An 18,704-nucleotide genomic window follows, 5' to 3' on the forward strand; every position below is an offset into this window, starting at 1 on the left:
TTATTTGTGTTAACCACATGGCTCAGTACCTTTTTCAGCGAGGCAGTCACATCTTGCTTTTTCTGTGACTGGGCCAGAACTGCAGAGGAATGGGCCTCCTTCTTCCCAGAATTCTTCTGTTCTCATTGACCCGCCTCTACTTCCTGTCTGGTTGTCCTGCCTATACTTCCTGCCTAGCTACTTGCCAATCAGCGTTTATTTAAAATATCATTGATAGAATATAGGCCATTCTCCCATACCATGCATGAAATTAATTGTTGACTAAAATAAAGATTGAATCAATTTCTGTATTAATATAACAATATGAATGGTATGAGCATTTAAAGGTGGCTTGATGGATCAGGAATTATTACCACAAGCTATAACAATCTTCTTTCTTGTTTAAAAAACATAACAAGTTGATCCTTTTGGTCAAGGAATTACACATAGTTATTCAATTTCTTTTCTTCCAAGTCATTAGTATCGTAGAGAACAAAATATGAAGTAGCACAATGCTGAGCATGAAATGGATGTCTATGTGACAGTTTAGAGGATTCAACAGGTACTTTCAATTCCAATCTCTCTGAAGGGCCACCTCCCTTTATTTTTTTAATTTATTTATTAATTAAAAATTTCCACTTCCTCCCCTCCTCCCCTCCTCCCATTTCCCTTTCATTCTCCCCAATCCCCCTCTCCCTCCCTCTCCAGTCCTAAGAGAAGTCAGGGTTCCCTGCCCTGTGGGAAGTCCAAGGCCCTCACCCCTACATCCAGGTCGAGGAAGGTGTACGTCCAAACAGACTAGGCTCCCAAAAAGCCAGTACATGCAGTAGAATCAAAACCCAGTGCCATTATCATTGGCTTCTCAGTCAGCCCTTATTGTCAGCCACATTCAGAGAGTCCAGTTTGATCACATCCTCATTCAGTCCCAGTCCAGCTGGCCTTGGTGAGTTCCTATTAGATCAGTCCCACAGTCTCCATGGGTGGACGAATCCCTCGCAGTCTTGACTTCCTTGATCATGATCTCCCTCCTTCTGCTCTTCATCTGGATGTTGGGAGCTCAGTCCAGTGCTCCAGTGTGGGTCTCTGTCTCTATCTCCATCCATCGCCAGATGAAGGTTTATGGTGATATGCAAGATATTCATCAGTGTGGCTATGGGATAAGGCCAGTCCAGGCATCCGTTCCTCTGCTACCCAAGGACCTAGCTGGGGACATCTCCTTGGTCACCTGGGAACCCCTCTAGGGACAGGAACCCCTCTAGGGACAAGTCTCTTGCAAACCCTAAAATGGCTCCCTTAATTATGGTATCTTATTCCCTGCTCCTATATCCACTTGAAGGGCCACTTTCTACCAAATATCTTTTTGAAAAAAGTTCTTCTTTGTTTTAAATCATTGAAGAGATGATATCTCATTAGCCATGTGCTTTCTTAACAATCATGAACAGAACCAGAGAACAATTGCCAGAACCCACAATGGATGCTGGCGTGCTGGCATGTACTTTTTGTTTGATTGGTTTATTTTTATGTTTTTTTTTTTCTGAGACAGGGTTTCTGTGTTGCTTTGAAACTTGTCCTGGAACTAGCTCTGGTATACCAGACTGGCCTCAAACTCGCAGAGATCCACCTGCCTCTGCCTCCCGAGTAATAGGATTAAAGGCGTGCTACACCATTACCCAGTGCTGGCATGTACTTTTAATCCCTTTTCTGTGAAGGCAAAGGTAGTTCCCTGAATTGCTGGCTAGTCAATCTAGCCTATTAGTTGAGCTCCAGGTCAAGGAGAAACCCTATCTCCAAAACCAAAATAGATAGTGACTGAGGAATGATGCCACAGGTTGTCCTCTGACTAGAAAGTGTACTTTCATTCAAATACACATTTACACACGTAGAAACAGATGTGTATGCCCCTTACTACACAAATACACACACGTACCACAAATAAAAAATAAAATAATGAAGCCACTTGATGAGGTGGTCTTAAAAGAAACAGGTACTGTTACTCTTACTCCACCCTATTCACAACCTCTGTGACATCAAGCCTTTACTTAGAATCATATGTCAGAATGCTTTAATTAAAAAAAAAGACCAAAATCAAATCAAGAAATAAAGCAGATACATCAAGATTATTTCCACACTTGACTAATGGAAGTTGGTTAAACAACGGATATGGGACTATGTGCCAGGGGAGAAAGAATGTCATTCCTGCTCATTCTCAAGGTTTTTGCCAATGGCTCTGGTTTAAGTGTGCTACCACCAGTCACCACCTGAGGATTAAACATAAAGCAAAGAAAACCAGCCCACAAATCACAGTGCCAGAGAACCTAAGAAACACATACATGGATTTAATCTACGTGGGAAGTAGAAAAATACAAGATCTCCTGAGTAAATTGGGAGCATGGAGACCATGGGACAGGGTTTACGGGAAGGGGAGAGGAAAGGAGGGAATCAGAGAAAAATGTATAGATCAATAAAATCAATTTTAAAAAAGAAAATAAAAAAAAAGAATTACTGATGGGGAGACTGAAATTTGAACCCAACAGTGGCCCCTGCTAAATAAATTTTTAAAGTCTTATATTGCTGGCTTAATGTAGAAGAAATAACTGAAAAATATAAGGAACTCAAGTAGTGTAATAAATTTTTTCTGCATTACTCATAGACAAAAACCCCAACATGTTTTACAAGGGACCTCAAAAAAAAAAAACCCTTTTATTAACAAGAACGCACTAACGAGAAGCATACCAGTGTGCTGCAAAAAGTAACTTTGCAACTGTTTTCTATAAAATAAAGATGTCTCTGGGAGACATGTCAGTAAAAATGGGCCTCTTACTTCCAAAGTCTTGGAGATGATAGATGCTAAGTGGCTTTTAAAAAGATCAGTGATAGTTTTGGACATGGGGATAGATATGGAATTATTTGCATTAATCCACTTGTTGACATCCAGTTATGCCAGCACAATTTGTTGAAGATGCTTTCTGTTTTCTATTGTATAATTTTAGTTTCTTTGTCAAAAATCGGGTGCTCACAGACGTGTAGATTAATATCAGGCTATTCAATTCAATTCCATTGGTTAACCTCTCTGTTTTTATGCCAATATCAAGCTGTTTTCATTAATGTAGCTCTGTAATAGAGCTTGATGTCAGGAATGGTGTAGCATCTGGAAGTTCCTTTATCATACCAGATTGATTTGGCTATACTGGGTCTCTTGTTTTTCCATATGAAGTTGAGTATTGTTCTTTTGAGGTCTGTGAAAAAATGTGTTGAGATTTTGCATCGAATCTGTAGATTGTTTTTGGTAAGATTGCCATTTTTACTATGTTGATCCTTCCTGTCCAAGAGCATGAGAGATATTTCCATTTTCTGATGTCTTCTTTAGTTTCTTTCTTCAAAGATGCAAAGTTCTTGTCATACAGGTCTTTTACTTCTTTGGTTAGTGTTACCCCAAGATATTTTATTGTTTGTGGCTATTGTAAAGGGTGATGTTTCTCTGATTTCTATCTCAGCCATTTTATCATTTGTATATAGAAAGCCTACTGATTTTTTTAGTTGATTTTGTATCCTGCCACATTACTGAAGATGTTTATCAGCTGTAGGAGTTCCCTGGCAGAAATTTTAGAATCACTTGTATATATTATCACATCAGCTGCAAAGAGTGAAAATTTGACTTCCTCCTTTCCAATTTGTATCCCCTTGATCTCCTTTTGTTGTCTTATTGCTCTAGTTAGAATTTTGAGTACATGATCCTGCCTCAAATTGATGTGCCAGATTTTATTGACTTCCCATCGAAAGCCTTACTCTCTCTGAAGAACGGATGTGGGGTGGGGTGACTAGAAGGTAGGAGGAGCAGGAGGAGGGGAGGGAGAGGGAACTGAGATTGGTATGTAAAATGAGAAAGATTATTTAAATAAATAAATAAATTGTTGATAGTCTTATGGCTGCCATTATAGAAAGAGATTTGAAAAGTTCAGGTGAAAAATTTATGTCTTCTGGTAACAATGACAGCATGAATTGATTGGGAGTCTCTAACTCAAGTAGAAATAAGTTATACTTGGCTGGCATAACCAAAATAATTCTCAGTCTATTGATCGGAGTATAGACTTGAAACACTTTAAGAGAGTAATATGCATTGCCCAATTACCAGTTTACTTTTCAGAAACTGCAGAATGAAGAAATGATAAAATTACAGTTCTGTATCAACCTGTTAGTTCTCTTCCAGCTCTCTCTCAAGAGACCTGTGACAATTAAAATGTAAATTGAGGAATTAAAGAGAAAACTGTAGAGCATTTGGGAATTGTTAACAATGGATCAGAATTAATGCCAATACAATATTTGGGGCTCTGTTTCTACTGGAGTGATTGCATGGAGTAGAAAATAATGGGATTGATGTCAGGATATTAATAGGATTTTGACAGAAAGTCATTTCTACCATAAAGAGAGAAACCCCCAAACTATCTTGTTATTTCCAAACAAAAGTCTTGTTTGGGCAGTTACAACTGATTTCTAATATTGTTATTCTTGGTGTCTCTCTGATCTGTGAAGTTAGAAATGCTAAATGGGAATGAACAACTATATGAGGTTACTCAAAAAACTTAAAACAAAACTACTATTATTTATCTCACTCAGAAAAGATGACTGAATATCAATAGCCATTGCAGAACTATACATAATAACTGACATATGAAAGCAGCTAAGAGAATAGATAAATAAAATTTGGCATTTATTTACAATGGAGTATGATTCAATCAAAAGGAATTAATTCAAATATATTGAAAAACAGATGAAACTGAGGATATTATGGGTGAAAAAAATCCAGCTACAGAAAGATAAGTATTGTGTGTATTCTGTAATATGCAGAAGTAAAAAAAGCAAAACAATAAACAAAGATAGAAAGTTCTGTACCTAAGAGAGCTACAAAGAACCAGGGAAGAGCAGTAAAGAGAAGAAAATATGAATAGCAAAAGTACATGATATATGTATGTGTATGTACATATATGTATAAAACAATCACAATGAATTTTCTTAATTTTCAACATGTGTTAATACATTACAATAAATTAATAAATAAAATGTGGAAAGATTTGATACAAACATGTACATCTTCCCAAAATGCCAAACTAAAGTTAAAGCACAATTCTGAAGGAATCCTACTACTAGCCCCACTATCAAGTATGTACAATGGAGAACGGAACATATTCTTGTCTCTTTAGTGTTTGGTTACTGGTAAAGCTGGTACCTAAAGAAGAACGCTGATTCAAACCACCAGCTATTTTTTCTACTTGTAGCTGCTTTCCTAAGCATGATTCCTTTACTGCAGCTTTCTTTCCTTTGTATAGGGGACTGCTGGAGTCTATAAAGAATTTACTGCCTAAGTAAGAAGAATTAAGGTTTGTCTTACAGAAATCCCTACACAATATTGTGGCACTAATCATGAGCAGATGACCATGACTCTGCATGGGTGCAGAACATGGAAGCTAAAAGAAAGGGGCATGTCATGCACTCGGGTGAGAAGAGACTTGATATAAAGGTCCACCCTTTGTCATAGGCATGGGCACTGGTGTGACAAAATAGAACACAGTTTTCTAAGGATGAATTTGGAGAACTCATAATGCATTGATTCAACAAAGAACTATGTAGATGGACTTTTTAGAACAAATAAGATATTTGGTGTTATATAAATATTCAATGAGAATTCGCTTTCTAAGAAATATGGTCTTAAAAATGAATGAATGAGATAAAGCACATATGGAAACCAATTATTCTGCTTTCCTAAAGATTCCACATGTATTCAGCTAAATACTGTTCAAAAAGGAGGGAGGTTATATGTAAGCTAAACTATAGGAGCTTTCCCTCACCAAGGCCAACCTGGATGCAGCAACAGAAACAGATCCTGTATCCCTGATATAACATCACAAACCTAAATGTCATAATGTCACCTAGTGACATAAAGATTATGTGACTTATTTTTCCTTCCTGAAATCAGGAGGTCTTCTAAATTTGTAATTTCTGGCCCTACCTACCATCTGTTTGTAAACATACCATCATATACAATTTTATTAGGGTTCCTACTGTTGTGCTAACACACAATGACCAAGGCAGATTAGAACAAAATATTTTATTGGGGGCTCGCTTACAGTTTCAGAAGGGTGGGAAGCATGGTATCAAGTAGGTGTGGTCCTGGAGCAGTAGCTAAGAACTTACTTACATACTGATCTGCATGCACCAAGCAGAAAGAGACAGGGCCTGGGATGGGCATTTCAAACCTCAAAGCCCGGTCCCAGTCACACACCTTCTCCAACATGAACCAAGCTCATGAAAACTCATGAACTCTAGACTGACAGAGTCTCCATGGGATTGAACTAGACCCACACCATATGTGGTAGTCAGTGGTGAAGCTTGAACTATACGAGGGGCCCCTGGTAGTATGATCAGGATCTATCCCTGCTGCTTGAGCTAACTTGTTGAAGCCCATTCCCTATGGTGGGTTACCATGCTCAGCCTTACTGCAGGGGGAAAGGCTTGGTCCTGCCCAATTTAACATGTCAGACTTTGTTGACTTCCCATGGGAGCCCTACCCATTGGGAGGAATGAATGGGGCCTGGGATGGAGGGGAAATGGGGCAAGCAGAAGGAGGGGTGGGAAGGAGAACTGTGGTTGGAATGTAAAATAAAAGAAAAAATGTAAAATAATTTTAAAAACCCAGCAATCCAATTTAAAAATGGAAATCTAATCAGAATTCTCAACAGAAGAATCTCAAATGGCTGAGAAACACTTTTAAAAACACTCAACATCCTTAGCCATCAAGGAAATACAAATCAAAACAACTCTGAGTTTCCTTCTTATATCTGTCAGAATGGTTAAGATCAAAAACACAAGTGACAGCTCATTCTGGAGAGGCTATAGAGCAATGGAAACACGCCTCCATTGCTGGTGGGTGTGCAAACTTGTACAGCCACTTTGGAAACCAATATTCATTTTTCTCAGAAAATTGGGACTCAGTCTACCAAGACCCAGCTATACCATCCATGGACATACACCCAAAGGATACTCAATCATACCACAATGACCCTGCTCAACTATGTTAATAGTGTCTTTATTCATAATATCCAGCACTTGGAAACCACCTAGATGTCCTTCAACCAAATAATAGATAAAGAAAATGTGCTATATTTACACAGTGGAGAATTCATCAGCTGTTAAAAACAATGCCATCATAAAATTGGCAGGAAAATGGATTTAACTAGAAGAAAAGTCACCCTGAGGTAACACAGACTGAGAAAGACAAATATGGTATGTACTCATTTAGAAGTGGATGTTAGCTGTAAAGTAAAGGATAACCATATGACAATCCAGACCAATCTAGATCCAGAGAGGCTGGGTAACAAGAAGGGCTGAGGGGAGATAGAGGAGATTTCATGGGTGGACTCAGGGCAAGTAGGGATGAGAATGTGAGGGGTCAGTTGGGAAGAGATTGAGGGAGAGAGTAGTGAAAGAGACAATTGGAAAGTGGGCATCTTGGGCTGAGGTAGACACCTGGTGCAAAGGGAACTCTCAGAAATCTACAAGATTGACCCCAGTTAAAACTTCAAGCAATAGGAGATAATTAGCCTGAACTGGCCATCTCCAAAGACCAGACAAGACTTCCAACAGAGGGATCGGGATAGAAGCCTAGCCATATAACTTTCTTCTTACAGTCTGTCCTGCCTACGGTAATGTACTGAGGTGAGGGTGGCACAGAGATGGTGGAAATAACCAATCAATGACTGTTCCAACCTCAGAGCCATGCCATGAGAATGAGCCCCCCCCCCCCCACACCGACACTTCCTGGAGTGACAGGACCCAGCGACTGGATGCAAGCTCGGAGATGCAAGATAGAAAGAACTAAATATGGCTGGAGAAAGAAATGTCAATGTAATGCCTAATAATATTCTGCTATACTCATAGATTGTTGCCTAGCCCAACGATCATCAGAGAGGCTTCTCCAACAACTGATGGAAACTGATGCAAAGACCCACAGGCAAACATTAGGACGAACTCTGAGAATCCAGCTGAAGAGAAAGATGAAGGAGTGTAGGAGCCACGAGGTCAAGAAAATGAACAGTATCAATTAACCTGGGCTCATAGGGGCTCCCAGAGACTGAACTGGCAATCAGGGGGCCTGCATGAAACTGACCTAGGTTCTCTGCATGTACATGATAATTGTGTCTTCTTATAGGACTCTTAACAGTGGGAGCAGGGGCTGTCTTTGATTCTTTTGCTGGAGTTTGAGGCCCTATTCCTCATGTTAGGTTGCCTGGCCCAGCCTTAATATTAAGGGAGAAAGGTTCTCAGTCTTACTGCAACTTGGTATGCCATGTTTTGTTGACATCGATGGAAGCTCTGCCCTTTTCTGAATACAAATGGAGGAGGAGAGGTTTGGGGAGGGAGCACAGGGGATATGTGAGGAGGGATTTGGAGGAGGGGAGGTAGGGGAAACTCTGGTAAAATAAATTAAAAATAAAGAGAAATATCTCACAGAATATTTGTTTTCTTCCTTTACATAACTTTAGCCCCTACCTGCTTAAAGTTTGTATATGACAAGATGAAGTTATTCTACTGGGATCCCCTCAAATGTATCCACTCAGCTTTAAACTGAGACTGCTCAATGGTCATTTCAGACTCTTCATCATGTTAATTAAGCATTAATAGGCTCGCAAGCTTACAAGGTTTGCTGAAGTCATTGACCTGCTGCATCAACTACCTGATTAGGGAAAATGGGGGTTTGGAGAGAGAAAAGGGAGCCATTTTAATCTACTTCCTTTGGCATAATGTAATGTTATATGGCTTTTTGGAAGACTTTCATACTGATATCACAAAAACCATAACCATCAAAGGTTTCAACGCACGAGAATGAAAGAATATTACTTCATTTCACAAACATCAACTAAGTTTCTCCCTAAAGGAAAACTTTAGAATGAGTAAGGTCAGTGGACAGTTATCAGAAATCCCAAGTAACACTGATAATCTGAAGCATAAACAAGGGCTATATGGAGAGAAAGGAAAGAGATATCTTGATTCAGGGAGGCATTTTGGGGCAAGCAAGAAACCTTGAACTAGAGAAATTCTCAGAATCCACAAGGATGACCCCAGATGAGACCCTAAGCAACAGTGGAGAGGGTGCCTAAACTGCCCTTGCCCTGTAGTCAGAATAATGACTATCTTAAATGTCATCATAGAACCTTCATCCAGCAAATGATGAAATCAGAGACAGAGATTTAGTGAGCACTGGGCTAACTTCCCAAAGTCCAGTTGAAGAGTCGGAGAAGTGAGAATATGAGCAAAGAGGTCAAGACCATGATGGGAATATCCATTGAAACAGCTGACCTGAGCTGAAGCCCACAAACTCTGGCCTGACAATGATGTAACCAGCATAGGACCAAACTAGGCCCTCTGAATGTGGGTGACAGTTGTATGACTGGGGCAGACTGTGGGGCCACTGGCAGTGAGACCAAGATTTATCTCTACTATTATACTGGCTTTTTGTAACCCATTCTCTTTGGAGGGATACCTTGTTCAGTCTAGATATAATAGGGAGAGCCTTCTAGTACATTCCTCAAAACAATGTGCTAGACCTTGTTGACTCCCCATGGGAAGCCTTACTCTCTCTGAGGAGTAGATGGATATGAGATGGGAGAGAAGGTGGAAGGGAGTGGGAATTGAAATTGGTATGTAAAATGAGAAAAGATAGGTAGAAAGAAAGAAAGAAAGAAAGAAAGAGAGGGAGGGAGGGAGGGGATGGGGCCTGAATAATAAGCCTCCCAAGAGTCAGGAATGGGCAAAAGAGGGGAAGAGAGAACTATCTAACAGTGATAGATTTGATAAATGGGGAACTATTTGTCCCCTTCCTTTGTGTACTAATTGGTGATTCAACCAGGCCCCAATAAGTAGCCTCAATTCACTGGTCATACACATGACCATGGTTAAAATAAATGACTCGCAAAACAAGACAAATAGTCAGATATGAAGAAGAAGCTAGTATGGAAAAGAAGATGATGAGGTTGTGAAGGAGATATGGAGGGTGCTGGGGGCAGAATAATCAAAGTATATTATATGAATATGTGAAATTCTTAAAGAACCATATTGTTTTTTTTTAAATTCTATGATGTCAGTATTATATTTTACATAGTAGAATTTTTTAATTAAAATTTTTCATCAATATATTTTAACCACTCTTTTCCCACTTTAAGCTTCTCCAAAATCCTCTTCACATCTCACCCGATTCCACACCCTTTCACTCTTAGAAAATAAACAAATAGTCAGACAACAACAAAAACAAAGAAAGCAGATTAAAAATGTAGAGAAAACAGAATACACACACCTCACACATGTCTACAAACAAAACCCATAAAAATACATTATCAGAAACCATACTATACAAGAAAACAACCAGTAAGACAAAAAATGTCCAAACAAAGCAATATGAGACAAAAAGTACATAAAAATATCATTGAGTTTGTTTTGTGTTGGCCACCTACTGCTGGACATGTGTCCTGGCCTTAAGTGTGCTTAATATATCCCCAAGAGATCCTACCCGCGCAAACCAATTTTTCCTTTAAGCAGGTGTCAATTGAAGATACCTTCTCAGTTAGGAGTGGAATCCCATGACCACTGCCACTCTCAGGGATCAATTCCAACCTGGCCTGAACCTGTGCAGGCCCTGTATATGCTGCCACAATCTCTGAGTTCAGATGTGCTTTGGTCCTGTTGTATCTGGAAGACAGCATTTTCTTCAAGCCACCCATCCTCTATGGCTCTTATAATCTTTCTGCCTCCTCTTCAGTGTAGCTCCCTAAGCCTTAAAGCAGCTTGGGTTTTAAAAGTAGAATGCTGCATTGAAAGAGTTTTCAATTCTTTCATCTACCACCCCCTAATTTAGTGACTTACAGCAGCCACTTCACTTTCCTCTTAGTTTTGTGCGACAGAATTTGAGAAGGGCTTAGTTCTATGATTTGTCTCCGAACCACTTCGCAACAGCTCTAGCAAAAGGAACAGGACCCAGTTCCAAGTGGACATCTTCAGTCACGTGCCTGTTTGTTCACAGACAGCTGGAAGATTGGCTTTAGTTTGGCACTACTTCCTCCCCATGCCATGTCAGAATCTCTATATTGTCTCTCTAGTGGATTATTTAGGAATTCATATCCTTACACAGAAGCAAAGCTTCCAAACTACTTAAGAGTTTTATCTAGGGATTGGAGACAAGGTTTAGCAGTTAAGTGTTCTTACTGATCCTGCAGAAGACCTGGGATTGGTTCCTAGTGCCCTCATGTAAGCTCGAAACCATTCATATCCCAATTTCCAGGGGATGTGGTGCCCTTGTCTGGCCTCTTCAGGCGACTGGTAATCACGTGATGTACATACATATACGTAGGTAAACATTCACACATGTATAATGAAGAGCAATAAATATTTTTAAAGAGCTATACTTAAAATGTAAGCAGCATTGTTTCTAGCATCTTGCATTGATTGAAGCAGACACATCCAGACCTGTGGTATAAGCAGAAGAGAAGTAGAACCTACTTCAGTGGGAACATTATCATAAAGATTAAGCTATGGAGTTGCTCTGGCTTCCACCCTTGATCAGACCTTCCTTATGGAATAAGTTTCATTTCCCAAATATCAGTAAATAATTCTATAAACCCCTGGATTAAAATTCAATGAAGCTTAGATGCATATTTGAATTAATTTCCATGCTTCAGTGAGTGTGTCTCAGGGGTAACAGAGGAGTGTTTGTGTTCAAGTTATTTAAGGTAATTCAAACTTCTCCAAATCTAGTGGGATCAAGCAGCCCAAAATATCATTACAGCTAAAAATTTACTCTACAGGAAAGTGTCATTACAAATCAACCCTGCACTTTCCACCTCCTGGGCATGTAAAAAACTCAGCACTGCCACTTTCAAGATATTTTAGCATCTCAACAGGGAGTGTGGTTAAGTAAGAACTAAAATAGCACAATGATCCCAGAAACAGCATAGAAGAAAGGAAATACAAATAGCGCAAACAAACACAGGGCATCCCAGACAATTCCAAAAAGAACTGACATTTACTCTTGACACTGATTTCTGGAATCTCCACATTGAACAGAATTTTGCATCTGATTTTAGGCACCATCATTCCTGTAGTTTAAATTTTTTCCACAGACAACATGATTCTCTTCTCATTATGCCAGGCTGTTCATTTCAACTTGTCGTGAAGCTTTTATGTGTCTGCTTTCCTTCCTTTACCTAGGGCTTTTCTTAGCCATTAAATAATAAAAACCAGAAGCAGGTTAAAGTTATCAAATGAGAAAGTGGGGCATGGTGGCCCACAGAACTCTTCAGTAATGACTGAATATATTGGGAAATCAATTCCTTTATAAATGTAAAATTTTGCTTTTATAACCTAAGTCAACTTAGAAAGAAAACATATGAAAAATACCAAAAGTCTTAGAGTACAGGAATAGTATAGGTAATAAACAAAATATGGCATTGGCGTGGGCTGCAATATGAAACCAAGAGAAGGGAGAAGAAGAGCAGCTTTGTATCTGATGGGCTGAAATAACCACACTTAACAGTCTCACATGACTCACTGGGATGTAAACGCGGCTACAGGGGAAGCAAGGGCTAAATCTGTCTGTTCATTGATGTCATTGACACTTAGAGCAACCCCTGGTGTAGAAAGGCACAATAAATACTTGTTCATTTTTAACAAATGAAGCTCGTGAGGGTTGGCCTAAAGAAATGCAGGAAGCTAACTAAGTATGGATGGTTACTGGGGATATTTTTGGGCAGCAAGAACTTTTAAATCATGACAAAAGAATGTACAGTAAAAATACCTCAACAACCGACAAATTCTAGGCAATTTTCTGAGCCCAAGCCAAACAGGCAGTGAATAATTTCAGTTTTTGTGTGAGATGCCACCACTTGTCAGAGGTAAAAAGAAACCACTTGAACAGAAATCTTTATTCTGTGATAAAGTGAGGAATCATGAAGAAAGGGAATTGGAATCTGGGATGTTACAACCCGATGATTTGAAAACCCAAATCCTAAGCCTGTTGAGCAGAAATGGCAACAGGGGCAGAGTAGAGAATGTGACCCAAACTGTGACAGAGGCATTGATCATGAGTCACTAAACCCAAGGCTCAGGAAGTGACTTAAAGAACATCGCAACTCTCCACAAAAGCCTTGGTGCTGAGAGGAGCAACTGGGAGAAACCAGCATTGTGGAGTGAGCTGCAGCACAGGAAGATGCCTCCCCAGATCTGGGATTATAGGCACTCATCACCATGAAATATTGGAGGGTTATTTTCAGGTTGAGACATCTGGAAGTATACGGGCCAAAGATGGGGACTAGCTATCTGCCACTTATTGGAGGCTCCTCAATAAACCCGAGTGAGATGACCCCAGAGGAACGGCAGAAGCAGCAGGAGGAGGAACTCAACACAGGTCCTCTCTCGGTGCTCACACAGTCAGTCAAGAAAAACATACAAGTTCTCATTAATTGTGCCAACAAGAAGAAGTTCCTGGGTGAAGACCTCTGACAAGCACTGCAACATGGTGCTGGAGAATGTGAGGAAGATATAGACTGAGGTCCTCAAGACCAGCCATGGCAAGAAGTCCAAGCCTGTCAATGAGGACTGCTACATCTCCAAGATGTTCCTGTGCGGGGACTCAGCCATTGTGCTGCTGCATTGCTATTGGCTGCAAGTACAGTAGAAGTCTCTTCCCTCTGCGAGAGCATGCTCCTTGCCCTGCCAAGCCCCGCCCAATGGGATGGAAATAAAGTCCTGAGTTTTTTGTTAAAAACAAACAAAACAAAACAAAACTGGATGCCGTGCCTGAGTTAATTTAATGAAAAAGGTGTGAGTTTGTAAAAGTGAGAGGCAGAGAATGGGTATAATTCATCTAGCTCCTAAAGAAAGACATTTCATAGTCTCTGCTCCCCAGGGTATTCTCAATATGAACACATTATTATTATTATTATCATCACCATCATCATCATTATCATCATCATCATCATCATTATCATCATCATTTGTATGATCCATTCTCTAAACCAAATGCCTAAAGAACTGGTGGGAAAACTTATCCATGGTACTGTGGGATAATTCTCTTGTAGACCGCAAACATTTGTTACTCATTTAGGTTCAATAAAATGCTGATTGACTGTAGTTTTTTTTTTGTTTTTTTGTGTTTTTTTTTTTTTTGCTGTGTAGTGCTCTGTTGTGTAAATGTACAGCATTTTTCTTATCCATTCTTAGATCAAGGGGCATTTAGGTTGCTTCCAGGTTCTGGCTATGACAAACAAAGCTGCTATGAACATAGTTGAGCACATAAAATGAATGGAGCTAGAAAACATTGTTTTGAGTGAGGTAACCCAGACACAGAAACACAATTATCACATATACTCACTCATAGGTGGCTTTTAAACATAAAGCAAAAAAAGCCAGCCTACAAACCACAATCTCAGATAACTTAGACAACAGTGTGGACACTAAGAGAGACTTACCTAGATCTAATCCACATGGGAAGTAGAAAGTAGAAAAAGACAAGATCTCCTAAGTAAATTGGGAGCATGGGACCTTGGGAGAGGATTGATGGGGAGAGAGGAAAGGCAAGGAGGGGAGCAGAGAAAATGTAGAGCTCAATAAATATCAATAAAAAAACTACAAAAAAAATGCTGATTGGCCAGCAGCCAGACAGGAAGTATAAGTGGGGCAACCAGACTATAAGAATTCTGGGAAGAGTAAAGGCAGTTACCAGCCAGACACAGAAGAAGCAAGATGAAAATGCCTCCCTGAGAAAAGATACCAAGCCATGTGGCTACACACAGACAAGAATTTTGGGTGAATTTAAGTCGTAAGAGATGGTTAGTAAAAAGTTTGAACAGTAGGCCAAACAGTTTATAATTAACAAAAGCCTTTGTGTGTTTATTTGAGACTGAATGACTGCAGGATTGGGCAGGACAGAAACTATACCATGGCAAGTTTTATCAGAAAATTCATAAAATTAAATGAGAGAGGATAAAAAATATTTTTCACCTTCAAGTAGAACACAGGTTAATGAGGCTTAGCCATTGGTTTCTGTGGCATGCAAAGACATTACCACTGAATACTGGCCAAGAAAGAACAAAGAAGGAATCCTGGTTCACACTTTGGTTATCTAATGCACTAACACCAGCTCGTTTAATTTGATGCATTCGTGATGAGCAGAGGATTTGAGAGTCTCTCAAGGAAGACCCTGTAATTTGACCAGCAGAACAAGCCCTGCCTTTAGCACTTTGTGGGTATGATGCTATTCTCTCTCCCCCAGAAATATTTTACATGCCCAGTTGCCTAGTTTGCCTGCTATTCTTCCCAAGACTATATCTTTCCATTGTTCTCTTTTTCTCTTACATAGAAACTGATGGGAGAGCTACATTTGGTAGGGCTCCACTTTAGAAAAAAAAAATATTAACAGGAATATTTTCCCTGATAAAGGAAGGGAAGAATGAAAAGGCGGTGATAGTGCTTAAGGGCATAAATCAGTCAGCAAAATGCTTGCCAGACAAACATGAAGACGTGAGTGCAGATCTCCAGGGCCTGTGTAAAAAGCTGGGAGTGATAGCACATACCTGTACTCCCAGCACTTGGGAAGGCCAAAACAGGTGGACATTGACTCAACCAATTAGTGAGCTCCAGCTTCAGTGAAAGATCTTAGCAGAGAAACACTAGTGTGGAAAGCAATAGAGGAAGACAGGAGATGTTCACTTCTAAAACTACCATGAGCACATGTTTGTGCACACATTGTTGAACACACACACATTACACACATTCATATACATGCATTAAAAAATTTAATGACACATGATAACATATATGTGTAGATAAAATGTCCAAGAAATTTGCCAAACGTCAAGATGTGAGCAATGGAATTATAGATTTTTTTTAAAGAAATTTTTGTTTGTTCTTGCTATTTTCTATAAGTAACATATTTTTACTTTCAAATATATCATCAAATGGGAGTATAAATCTAATTTAATTTTTGTGAAAAGAATATATGTATATGTGTTTTTGTATGAAGGTATACTTGATTTTAAGTAGAATAAAATCTGAAATAAAAAAGAGAATCAAAGTTATAAATGGGGTCTATATTTGAGAATAGTAAAAGAGAGGGAAGAGATGTTTTCTTTCTTTAATTCTTCAGCAATGTTTGAGTTGGTATTCTATAATAAATATTTAATATATAATAATGCAGAAATAAATTTAAGTGACTAAAAAGATTACTTAAACCATTTCCTTGGCAATCAGGTCTATGGAAAATAAATTTAATTAAAAATATATTATTGTTAGATATATTATTGTTATCATGTAATCAAATGTTTTGTTATTTACCATTATTGATATTGAAATGATATTTCTACTTGTACACATTAGACTTTTTAAAGTTAGATTAGGATAAAGAAAAGAATCCTGAAGTGTGAGTATATTAACAAAATCATTTAAACAGAAAGAAGCCTGTCTCACTCCTGTAAGTCCTCCCTATAAACAGGATGGGGAAAAAATGTAAGTCCGGTCCTTTAAGGATGTTGTCTAAGCCACAAGGACCATGCTGTAAGAACAAGAGCACTAGTGTAGAAGCCACACACAGAATTACTTTCCCTGGAGGACTTTAAAAATAGGCAAGCATGTCTGGGAGAGTGGAAAAGCATTTCTGCTGAGGGCAGAGCAGATGGATCTGGTGACCCCTCAAGGTCCCTTCCAGCTAGGAGATGTGGACTTATAACCCTGGCTCAGCCACCAGAACCCCATCATACCCTAAGCCCTTCACCTGTGTCTACTGCTTGTCTCCACAGGCTGCAGATGTTCACCCCACCCTGCTAGAATCCTTCCACAGCACACATCTGCAGGAGATGTCTAATAGCTATCATTTGTGAGAAGCATGTTATTCCAAATCAGAGCCAAAACATCAGCTCTGGGGCATGTTCCAAAATGACTGATTTTTAATTTAAAAAAAATAGCAGTAACATATAAAATAAAGCAAGGCCAACATACATTTCACATTAAAGGAAGCTTGACAGCTGTCAAAATTCAACGCAATGCTTAATCATGGACTGAGCCATCCAGTAAAATAAATGCTGTAAAATCAATATAACACACACACCCACACACATGCGTGCGTGCGCGCGCGGGCGCACAAATGATGGGTCATAGATGAGAAAAATGTTCAGAATTGGTGAATCTGAGAAAGGAGGTACAGCTTTTATAGAATTCTTAAACCTTTTCTGTCAAGTTATTAACCATTTCAAAGTAGAGAATTTTAAACTGATAAGAACAGATACTACACTTGATCTTAGCCAAAAGGTCGAGAAGCATCAACCTTCCCATTTATATAATTGCAATGTGCTAATTAATAAAAGAGAATATAGGACCTTTGTAAACATTAAAATTCTCAAGGTTTACAACCAAAAAAAAAGTAGAGAATTTTAAGCACTGGACTTGAACGTTTGTATTATGACTTCAGTTATCAATCTCAGCGTTTCCCCTCTCATCTTTCCTGAAGACAAGAGATTGCATCTATCATGGCAAACTTTACACACTCACTCCCCACTCTGTTTTGATCACTGGGATTGTCCTAGTTCTGCGCCTCGGTTTGCTTCCCTTGTTCTTCCCTTAACACCTTAACCTGAACCCTTCAGAATCAGGACTCCTGCCAGCTGGATCCCCAACCTGCATATGGCACTCTTGCCTGATGCTGCTCACATCCTGACGTGACATCTGGGTAAATTGCCCTGAGCAAAGCAGAATTTAAAACCCTCTCTTGTATTCACAAGAGTTCAATAAGCCATGAGAGAAATGGCCTGCTTATCATGTATTTCTGGGAGCATTATGGTGGGACTATTAACCTAGAAAAAGAGGTTGCTCTGGAAGTATGGATGAGAAATAACATTTATGAGTGCCACCCTCATCCTAAATGATTTATATACATGATCTTATTTAATCTCTACAACATTTCTGCATGATAGATTTTTATTATCCCTGTTTCATAGATGAGACTCTAAATGAAAAGTCACTTACTTAAACCTAAGACTAGTCAGCAATTAAGCTATAATCCAATACGAAAACCTGAGTGTCTATTTCCAAAACTCATTTTCTAAGCCATTTCACTCCATGCTCCCCGAATTCTGTGGACATCTCTATGTCAACATGATTAACAATAACAAGAAAAATCTAACCCATGCTCCTTGTTAAATTCTGAAAATATAAACCATTTGGATTAATTTGTTATTTATATATATTATAAAGTTATTAATAAAATTCAGTTTATCTAGACAAAGTTTTCTGAATTATTTTATTGTTGAAACTATAGACATAAGTATATTCTGATACATTCTCTTTTCTTTTGAAAATTACTTGGCAAAATGAATAGAGCCTTTCCTGGCTAGGTTTATGTCAACTTGACACAAGTTAGAGTCATCTTAAAGAAGGGAATGCCAGTTGATGAAATGGTGCCAAAAGATACAAAAGTAGGACATTTTCTTAAACAGCAATTGATGAAGTAAGGTCTAAGCCACTGTGGATGGTGGCATCCCCGGGTTGGTGGTCCTAAATTCTATAAGTGAGTGAGTTGAGCAAGTCATGAGGAGCAAGTGAGTGAGCAGGTCCCTGCCATAGTCTTTGCATCAGCTCCTGCCTCTAGCTTTCTGTCTTGTTTTAATATCTGTCCTGACTTCCTTCAATGATGA

General features: G+C 39.1%; 1 pseudogene; it reads right to left on the bottom strand.

Annotated features, from left to right (window-relative positions):
• Positions 1 to 17,207: 17,207 nt before the first annotated feature.
• Positions 17,208 to 17,335, bottom strand: LOC121465893 (annotated as a pseudogene).
• Between the last annotated feature and the right edge of the window lie 1,369 nt (positions 17,336 to 18,704).

This window comes from Microtus oregoni, unplaced genomic scaffold (assembly GCF_018167655.1).
Source record: "Microtus oregoni isolate MIOR12 unplaced genomic scaffold, Mior012 000031F_ref0000149, whole genome shotgun sequence".
Lineage (NCBI taxonomy): Eukaryota > Metazoa > Chordata > Mammalia > Rodentia > Cricetidae > Microtus > Microtus oregoni.